We start from the raw sequence: 10,333 nt of genomic DNA, 5'->3' as shown, positions 1-10,333 counted from the left end.
CTGGCTGGCTAAACATCATCCAGACATCAACTGGAACTCCGGGGAAATACTTCGGTGGAGTGAATCCTGTTTCAGGACATGTTTAGCAGATCTCCCTCTTCCAGACCGAGCTAAGCCCTCCATACCGCTCTGCTCTACCACTATAGAGAGCCCAGCTTCACAAAGCTCAGTCCCCATTCCAGCCGCCTACAGGGCGTTCCAGGACGTGTTCAGCAAGGTCACGGCAACCCATCTTCCACCTCATCGGCCATGGGACTGTGCGATCGACCTGCTGCCTGGAGCCAAATTACCTAAGGGACATGTCTATCCCCTATCGATCCCAGAGCACGCTGCCATGGAGGAGTACATCAAGGAGGCATTACATCAGGGGTTCATCCATCCTTCCACTTCTCCTGCAGCATCCAGTTTCTTCTTTGTGGCGAAGAAGGGGGCCTACGTCCTTGTATCGACTATCGAGCACTCAACTTCCAGACCATCAAATTTTCCTATCCACTACCTCTGGTGCCAGCCTCGTTGGAGGAACTCAGTGGTGCCCGGATCTTCACGAAACTCGATCTACGCAGTGCCTACAATCTAATCCGCATTCGAAGAGGAGACGAATGGAAAACTGCATTCATAACACCATCCGGGCACTACGAATACCTGGTTATGCCGTATGGCCTTTCAAACTCACCATCCATCTTCCAAAACTTCATGAATGAAATCTTCCGTGATATTGCTCAGTCGTTCTGCGACTGAATAAATGCACTTCTTGTCAAGAGAAAATTGACAGAAGCAGCAGTTTTGAGTGGGGTGGCCAACCCTAGTCCCGGCCCTGCGTTAATTGCGTTAAATATTTTTAACGCGTTAAACTGAAAAAATCAATCGCCTGTGTTAACACGCTAATTTTGACACCACTAGTAAATAAAGAAGCTCGGAATCGTATTCCCCTAGTGCGCTCCTATGATGTCTTCATTGATCATTTCCGCGAGGTGTTTGGCAAAACTACCTCGGCGGTCTCCGTGCACGATGAGCCCTTTCGACTACGGCAAGCGAATATGTCCATCCTTCAAATGTACATGAACCACTCTTTTCCAGTCAAGGTCTTGGTGGATTCGGAGCTTCAGGAAATTTCATCTCCTCCATCAGTCTCACTCAAATCAAGCTCCCTCGACACCGTAATTCCACCATCTACCAAATCTCCAATATACAAGGAAAACCGCTGAGCAAGGGGTTGGTGCACCATCGCACCCCGGAAGTCACTCTTCGCATTGGAAACCTCCATGCTGAACGGATTTCGTTCTTGGTGCTGGAGGAGGCTACAGTAGATATCGTCCTGGGGCGCCCCTGGCTGGCTAAACATAATCCAGACATCCACTGGAACTCCGGGGAAATACTTCGGTGGAGTGAATCCTGTTTCAGGACATGTTTAGCAGATCTCCCTCTTCCAGACCGAGCTAAGCTCTCCATACCGCTCTGCTCTACCACTATAGAGAGCCCAGCTTCACAAAGCTCAATCCACATTCCAGCCGCCTACAGGGCGTTCCAGGACGTGTTCAGCAAGGTCACGGCAACCCATCTTCCACCTCATCGGCCATGGGACTGTGCAATCGTCTGCGGTTGTGAGGCTGGTTGGATGTACTGCCAAATTCTCTGAAACACCTTTGGAGACGGCTTATGGTAGAGAAATGAACATTCAATTCACGGGCAACAGTTCTGGTGTAATCATTCCTGCAGTCAGCATGCCAATTGCACGCTCCCTCAAAACTTACGACATGTGTGGCATTGTGCTGTGTGATAAAACTGCACATTTTAGAGTGGCCTTTTATTGTGGCCAGCCTAAGGCACACCTGTGCAATAATCATGCTGTCTAATCAACATCTTGATATGCCACACCTGTGAGGTGGATGGATAATCTCGGCAAAGGAGAAGTGCTCACTAACACAGATTTAGACAGATTTGTGAACAATATTTGAGAGAAATAGGCCTTTTGTGTACATAGAAAAAGTCTTAGATCTTAGAGTTCAATTCATGAAAAATGGGGGCAAAAACAAGTGTTGCGTTTATAATTTTGTTCAGTCTATCTATCTATCTATCTATCTATCTATCTATTAGTTCAGTTACAGGTTTTCACACAAGCAAAAAGTTTTCTGCACACATTTCAGCTTTTAAACCATTGAGTCAAAAGTATAAATTATTACATTAATTTAAGCAATTATTACAAATCAATTATTATATGAATTTAATAACATCTAAATATATATTAATGTCTTAATTGTTTAGAGTTTTAAAATGCATTAGCGTCTTGTCGATCCACCGGTTCACATATACAACTGAGTGTTTGCTGCGTAAAAATATGGGTTGATTTTCACATTGGTCTGCACAAAAACAGCAGAAGGGCTTATTGAAAATGCTAATTTATCCTCTGCCAGCAGGAAGCGCTTTTGGAGCGGCATAATATAGCAGTTTCCATGGTAACGGCTGTACAGCCCAGCACCTGACTTTGAAACGTGCAGCGCTGATATTATTCAATGTTATCATAGCCTTTTACATTTTATTTGCCACATTAAGCTATATTGCAATTCTTGGCTTTCCATCACCAAATTTATGTCCTCTTGAAATCATAATTAAGACTTTGTTGTGCCATTTAAGACTTTTATGGCCTTACATTTGATATAACTACACTGTAAAAAATAAGTGTAAAGGGTCGGGTGGGTGGCCGACCTCGCCGCGGACCTCGAGCACCCTTTACGAGGGCCGGATCCCCGCCCTGGCGGCGCGGCGCGGTCGGAGACGGACTGAGGACAGTCCGCCCCGGTCGACGCACGCGTCGACGCACGCGTCAAATTTTAACTGTAAAATTTTGTAAAAACGCTACGGAAAAAAACTGTTAATAGGTTAACAGTAAGTTCCCGTGCTATATACAGGGAAAAACTGTAAAATATCTAACCAGACTTTTCATGTAATTTTACAGTAAAATGCTGTTAATTTTACAGTTTTTAGAAGTAAAAATAACAAATCAATGTATAATTTACAGTCAAAAACTGTAAACTGATATTCCCAGAATTCCCTGCATGACACTCCACATTTGAAAGTATTTTGTTTAAATAATCATGTTTTTTTAATAGTTTTTGTTATTAGTTATGTATATTTGGGCTTTATGTTACATCTTCTGTTGTTTAATGAAAGTTTAATGCATTATTTAAGTATCAAGTGTGTTACCATGATGGTGTTTTGTGTTTGCATTAATGACCTTCTATATATTAGTATATACTTCTGCTTGTGGCGAAGCTACTCGTGATGAGCTTTGATTCTTCATGTGGCTTTCTCTTTTACCACCTGCATTATTATGGTGGTTGTCAGTATGTTAAAGGTACAAAACAGATTTTAATAGCAGTGTGCATTGTTGAATTTACTGGTTTACATTCAAATGTTCTTGTTTGTAAATTACAGTTTTATACCGTAAATGTGTTTACAGTTTTTCTGTGTTTTTAAAAAATTATTCTGGCAACCATAGCTGGCAAAATTATTTTGTTAAAACTACAGAATTTTTTTTACAGTGTAAATTTAAGACGTTGGTGGGATCAAAGTGCATGATATCAGGAGAGTTCATCTGGACAGTAAGAAAATCACAGTGTGTCAAGTCATTTTTGGAGTCTTCGCTATTGCTTCAATGCAAAGGAAACCAGCGCGTCATTATTTGTTGCGTAGTGAAGGGTATGTTCAAGTAAGCTAGGTATGCACAGATGCTGCGCAATTAGGCTGTATCATGTTGACTCACGAGTTCAGTATTTGCGCCAAATCTGTGCAGATTTGGCTTACATTAACTTCCCCAAGAATTGAATGAAGAAAAGTAACCCGCCAAATTGGCTAGTGATTTGATAACGTTACCCCCTACAGCTGATTTTTACCTGCATTTGGCAGGTGTTAATTTCAAACCTTGTTTATATTAATATAATAATAATAATATAAAATTACAGTTTTACAAATTAAGTGTAAATTAATTTAATGTATATTCGCTTTGGATAAAAGCATTTGCTAAATGAATAAATTTAAGTGTACATTAATACTATAATAAAACTAATTACATTTTCTGAGGGAAAATAGGGATGCCTGCCTGTGCAAACCCACTCTCATGATACTAGGGTGTTGTGAAGGGTGGCAGAAAGTTGCTATGCAATTGCTAAGGTGTTCTGTGAGTTTTAATGCATTGCTTGGTGGATGCTAGTATGTTGTAGGTGATTGCTTTAATTTAAGTTGCTCACTGACCCTACCCCTATTGTAGCTTATTTTCAAAAGAGACCAACGTCAGGTCTCTAGATAAGTATTAGTACACCTCTCCTCGGTATGCTGCATGATTTGAGGTAGAGTATCATTCATGCTGAGCTACTGATTGAAGTATCATCATCTTGCCACATGTAGTACACTTGTATCATAAGGAGCTGTTTCTGTCTGTTCTGACCCTTTTTACTTTAGTTGGTGTAACCTTTTGCATTCACATTATTTCATGTAATAAATGTTTTATTTGACTTGAAATAAACCATTTCATTTAGATTAGGTTTCTATATAGACAGTTCACTCACTTTGAATTCACTTATTAAATGGGTTTGTGCTCATCTGCACCTGACACTGTATTTTAAGTAGACTGTTTGTGTGGTGTTGACAAGAAACTCACAGCATGAATTGCTTCTTTCTGGTAGAAGCTACAGAGTTCCACACTGTAAATTAAAAAGGTATAAGAAATAATTTGTGCCTGTATAAGCACAAATTTTAGTAGTGATTCTAACTGGTTGTTCGGTTGTTGTTGTTGGTTTTATTGATTGATGTTGTGTAACTTTTATTGTTTTTGTGAATGTAGCAATATGAGTAAAATTTCTCCTTTAGGGAAAAATTAAGTATACTTTAAAAAGTAAGTGCTGTTTCCATACAGTGATGTATCAGATGGTAATACCATAGTATACTATATACTGTATATATATATTCATATATTCATATACTTTCATATATAGTACCATGGCACCAAGTTACTATTCAAAGACCCAAAAATGTATATACAGTAGGACTCAAATAACTTCAATAATATGGCTCTACCATGCTACATATGAAAAAAAGTCAAAGTATTACTATGGTATTGTTTCTGTTATTGTAGATGGTAGTTTCTGAAGGTGCGTTGGTAGTCATAGTCTCTTGAGATAGATCCTCTTGAGCTTTATAAATAATGGAGTGAGTCAGTACACAAACCAATACCCCTACCCGCACCTGTCCGCGGGTCCCCGACCCCCTGTGTCCTGCTCACTGTAACACTAACCCTCCACATCACCCGCCCGCACAGGTAATCAATCCGCCTGGACATGCACCTGTAATTAGAAGGTGATAAAGAATGTGTCCATCAAGATAAGGCATTTTTTGGCATTGTTGCCCAGCACCAGCATGTTTGATCTCCCAAGAGTTTCTGGAGTGGAACAGATGTGTTGCTAGATGTGTTTCATTGTGTTGCTATATTTTACAGCCTATCTGAATAGTTAGAATTAGTCGGAATTTGCATAAACTGAAATGAGATTAGAGAGTGGAGGAAAAGATTTAAATTTGAAATAAAAAGTCTCAATTTAAATTTAATCTGTTTCTTGCACAAAGCTATCGCATAGTTTCAAAACACTTAAAATATGGCACAAAAGTCAAAAATCAAAAGTAAAAAAAAAAAAAAAGTGGTGTACTTGATGCTTTTATGATACTCTTTTGGAGCTTGTCAGCTCCTGGAACTATATGCTTTCATTGTATAACAGCATGAACATTCCTTAAAATACCTCTTTTTGTGTTTTTACTTAGATTTTTTTAAGAAATAAAAAAAATAGCATGCTTCAAGAATAACAAGAATAACTCTTAACTTACCTTTACTGTCTAACTAATTTCAAATTTCAAAATAGCACCAACAATGTATGAATATCTTACTTTTGCCTCTACATTTTAATCTAGAAAATATTCTTATGCCAAATATTCAGATGTCCAAACCTGTTCCTGGAGGGCCACTGTCCCGCTGAGTTTAGCTCCAACCCTAATTAATCACACCTGAACCAGCTAATTAAGGTCACTAGAAGCTTCTAGGCAAGTGTGATGGAACTGGTTAAAGTTAAAATCTGCATGATGTTGGCCCTCCAGGAGCAGGACTGGACAGCCCTGTCTTAAAGCCTACAAGGCTCCTCTTACAGCAACTTTAGTCTATATACGTATGTTTGTGTGTTTTATTTTAAATTATGTACTTGTTAGGGTCAGTGATCCTACAGGGGTCATCTTGTGAGTGTAAATAGACCAGATCACAGCTGGTGTGATTTCTCTAATCAGAGAGATGTGCTCTTTGTGGGTTTATTGAGATTGTAATCTCCTCTACAGAAACACAAGCATAAAAAATGGTTTTGTCTCACTTTCATTCTGTTAAAAGAGTTCAGCCATATCTTTGGTTATAGCTGTATTTGAAGGAAAAGTATATACAATTCATATAACACAATTAATATAACGTAACATAATGTAAAGTAACGTAACAACAACATATGGGGCTGATGAATGCTTGAATCTGATTGGTTGACGAATGTTCTAAGGTCTGCAATTATTTTCAGGGAAACAGTCAATCCAGGCAGGTCCTGACTGCATTACATGTCGATATCACTTTATCAGATTACTTCAGTTATTTTTAAAGGTTCTTACAGCACGTTACATTTGACTTTTTACAGCAAATGCACATTGTATTCACAGCACATGGAGAGATGGAGTTCACTGCATTCACTGTGAACTGATATGGCCAAACACTGGATTGCATTTCAAATTAAATGACACGAAGATTATCATAAGCTAAGACTTAGCTATATTGTTATTGTTTGTTGTTCATTCATATAACCACACTTTTCCAGTGGGTGATGAATACGTTCCTTCAGATGTGTCAAGCGTGTATATCATAATGCATGCTTAGTGTGTTTAGAGATTAATTGTGATATTTGCTGCTGCAGCACATATTGATAGGGAATTAATAAATAAGGAATGAATAGAAAAATATGGTGTTTGATGCTGTTAAAGAGAGAACATAATCAGCAATGCCATACCAAAACGACTCTGTCTTCAAGTCCACGTCAAGTTATTCACGAGTCCAAGTCAAGTAATTTTTTTGTGACTAAAGTGTGACTCAAGTCCAAGTCAAAGACGCGAGTTTCCATCTCTGATTTACACTTTTTTTTATTAAATAAAGTGCAATACAGTGTGTTTGTAGATGATTAAATTTAAATGATTCATATAAATGTTATTCTTTTTTTTTTTTGCTTTGTGTCTGTCTAAGACCTCTGCAACAGAGAAATAAAGCTTTTACAAAAAAAATAAAATAAAAAATTGGTCCAATCTGACAGTGTTGTTGGCATTTTGACCCTGTTTACACACCATTTTCCTTTCCTCTCTGACTCAGCAGAAGCTTTTTAAACTGTCACACTCATGCACAATGTAGAACATTTGGTCTGAGCTTATCAAATAAGTCAGAAAAGAATGTCAACTTCTTTCTGTATTTCTGACGTCATACAAGTAATTTAACAATAAAAAATAAACCAATTGGTTAACTTTTTTCAATGACTCTTCATAACTGTACTGAGAACGGTCAAGTTCATGAAATCAGCTGAGCAGAAGTTGCCAGGTGTTCAGTAGGAGCCCAATTACAGACTAGCAGGCAGTAAACGGTACTCATTTGCTGCAAGAAGCTTTAAGCACTTTGTATGATGGCTCCCGCATGAGATTTAGAAACTGTAATTACACTTCAGTATAAGTGTCTTAATAAGACGTGTGCATTTGTGTACACTCAGCGGCCATACACAGAAGGCCAAACATACAAGTAAGGTGCAATTTATCCTTGCTATGTACAAACCTAATGGTCTACAGTAAATGTATTCACCCATACGAAAATGTAATCTGTGGCATATATTGCCCTATATTAGGAATGATAATGCCATTCAACAAAGGTGACATATTATTATCATCACATACATACATCCTTTGGATATATGAAGATATAAGTTAATAACATATAAAACACCCATAGAAAAAAAAAATCCTGTACCTCTGTAAACATGTCTTAAATCCGTCTCAACACATTTATTTGATAAGGGCTTTGCTACTTTGTAAGGACCATTGGATTAGATGCATTTGTGGTGTTTGTTTGTTAATGATCTTTTAAAATCTCCTTCTCTGACATGTATTCTATTTTTTATTTTCTTTTTACTTTTTATTGTATTCTATTTTATTCTTATCAAATTGTACAGCACTTTGGTACACTTTGTGGAGGACGGTGTTCTTCTTCAGTAGAATTTGGTAGAGTAGGGAGGCACAGGGACCAGGCACTCCCAGCAGCACGATTATAACATGGGAGAACTGGAGCAGTTTGCACAAGAGGAGTGGACCAAACTGGTTATAGGAAGTACTTGATTGCAATTATTTTATCCAAAGCCTGTGCAAACAAATATTAAGACTAGGGTTGTCAATGCAATTTCTATTTATTTTTTGATTTGCATATTATAGTACACATGTGTTGATAAAGCTACTCTGAACCTATAAGCTTCTCATGAAAATATTACCAAAGTAAGTAAAAAAAAAAGTTTAACTTTTGAAATGGTCTTGAAATGTCATGTGGACTACAATGTCACCAAATATCATTGCTTGTCATGTGAATAATGAACATGAGTATAATGACAGAAGTTTCATTATTCCTCTAACAGTGTATTGCAGAGAGTAAACAAGAAACATCAGTTTATCATCCTTTCATAAAATAATTTCATAACTACTGTAGGAACTGTCCATCTTTTGAGTGCTTATAATTAGTTAATTAATGCTAACTCCACATTCTCTCTTTTTTTAAAGAAGAGCTCATAAAGAGACTATGTTCTCTCTCTGTCTCTCTCTAATGGACAAACATAGCCGTCTAATTCAATCAGCCGCCCACAGGCAGTCAGTGCTGGATATCTACATCAGCATTTAGGATCTTGATTTTATCAGAATTATAGAAAATGACAAGTGAACTTAACATGAACCAGAGAGTCTGGGTGGAATCCCAGTATCGGCATTTCTTAATCTACCAAGAGTTGGTACAGGAAAATCAATAGTTTTCTGCACCAGCTCGCACTCCATCAGTGCTGCTGTTCACTCTCACGCTGCCCATCTCTCCAATCCAAGAATGAAAGAGATGATGCTAAAATATAAAACCAAAATGAAAAGATGGCAAGAAAAAATGACTGCTGCGTCGTGCAGCTCCCTTAATGAAGAGAAAATAAGACACACCTTAATTCTGCAATAAGTGAGGACAACACGTGTGCAAACATTTTTTTTTCTTAAAGTCCCCCTGTAGTCAAATATTTTATCCCTTAAAACTTATCTTTAATCAACAAAATGACATATTTAAATGTTTTTTCTTGTGAAAATAATTTAGTCATGCCTTAAAATAGATTGAATGTAACAACACCCTTGAATGAATATGCAAATTAGCCCCGCCTCCACTCAGTCACACCAGCCAGCGCCTCCTGATCCACTGAACTGTAGTAACCGCAAAACAATGGTATACACCGATAATGACTGATAAAACTATGTTTTTACTAGCGGACAACTACAGTGAATACTGTAACATTCGTTAAAGTTACTTGACGATGTTGTGTCCTAAAATGCCTTGAAGACCCGAATGCAGCCGTTTGTGATTCTTACGTCGCGCCCGTGAGCATACGCATGTGAAGTGCAGACGCAGCTGCGGGAGTGGTGCATCTGACTCCGTGCTACATTTACACTGTTGCCACAGGTTATAATGCAAGTTAGCGGTTCTAAATTCACATTAAACCACAGCTTCATGGGTTTTTTGCTCTAATTTATTTTTGGTTTTGTGCTGGTATTGGTATATTTTGCATGCTAGTGATAGGAATCGATCCCCTGACGTGATTGGTTATTGGTTTGTGACGTAGCAAACCAAGGGCTGTTTCAAACCATATTTCTGGGTCAGCCTTTGGGAAACTACAGTTTTAAGGAGAAAATACACAGCAATGGTGCTGATTAATAGATTGGCACATGGTTTGTCTAAAAGCATATTAAAAACACCACATAGACAAATAAACAACATAAAAAACTTGATTTTCACTACAGGGGGACTTTAAATATCATTTCGTCAATTTTCTTTAATGTATGATTTTGTTCTCTTCTTTTCTGTTCTTTGTTTCCCTTCTCTCTTCCCTCACTTTCTTAAATGTTGAGTGACTCCACCTATTTAATATTTTCATCCAACTGTCAACATCTGTCAGCTCCATATCACCCCCAAATGTCTCTCTTTCTCTCTCCCAACCCCCACATTTCT

The sequence above is a fragment of the Sinocyclocheilus anshuiensis genome, unplaced genomic scaffold (assembly GCF_001515605.1).
Source record: "Sinocyclocheilus anshuiensis isolate Anshui unplaced genomic scaffold, SAMN03320099.WGS_v1.1 scaffold1309, whole genome shotgun sequence".
NCBI lineage: Eukaryota > Metazoa > Chordata > Actinopteri > Cypriniformes > Cyprinidae > Sinocyclocheilus > Sinocyclocheilus anshuiensis.
Note: the sequence above shows the minus strand (reverse complement) of the source record.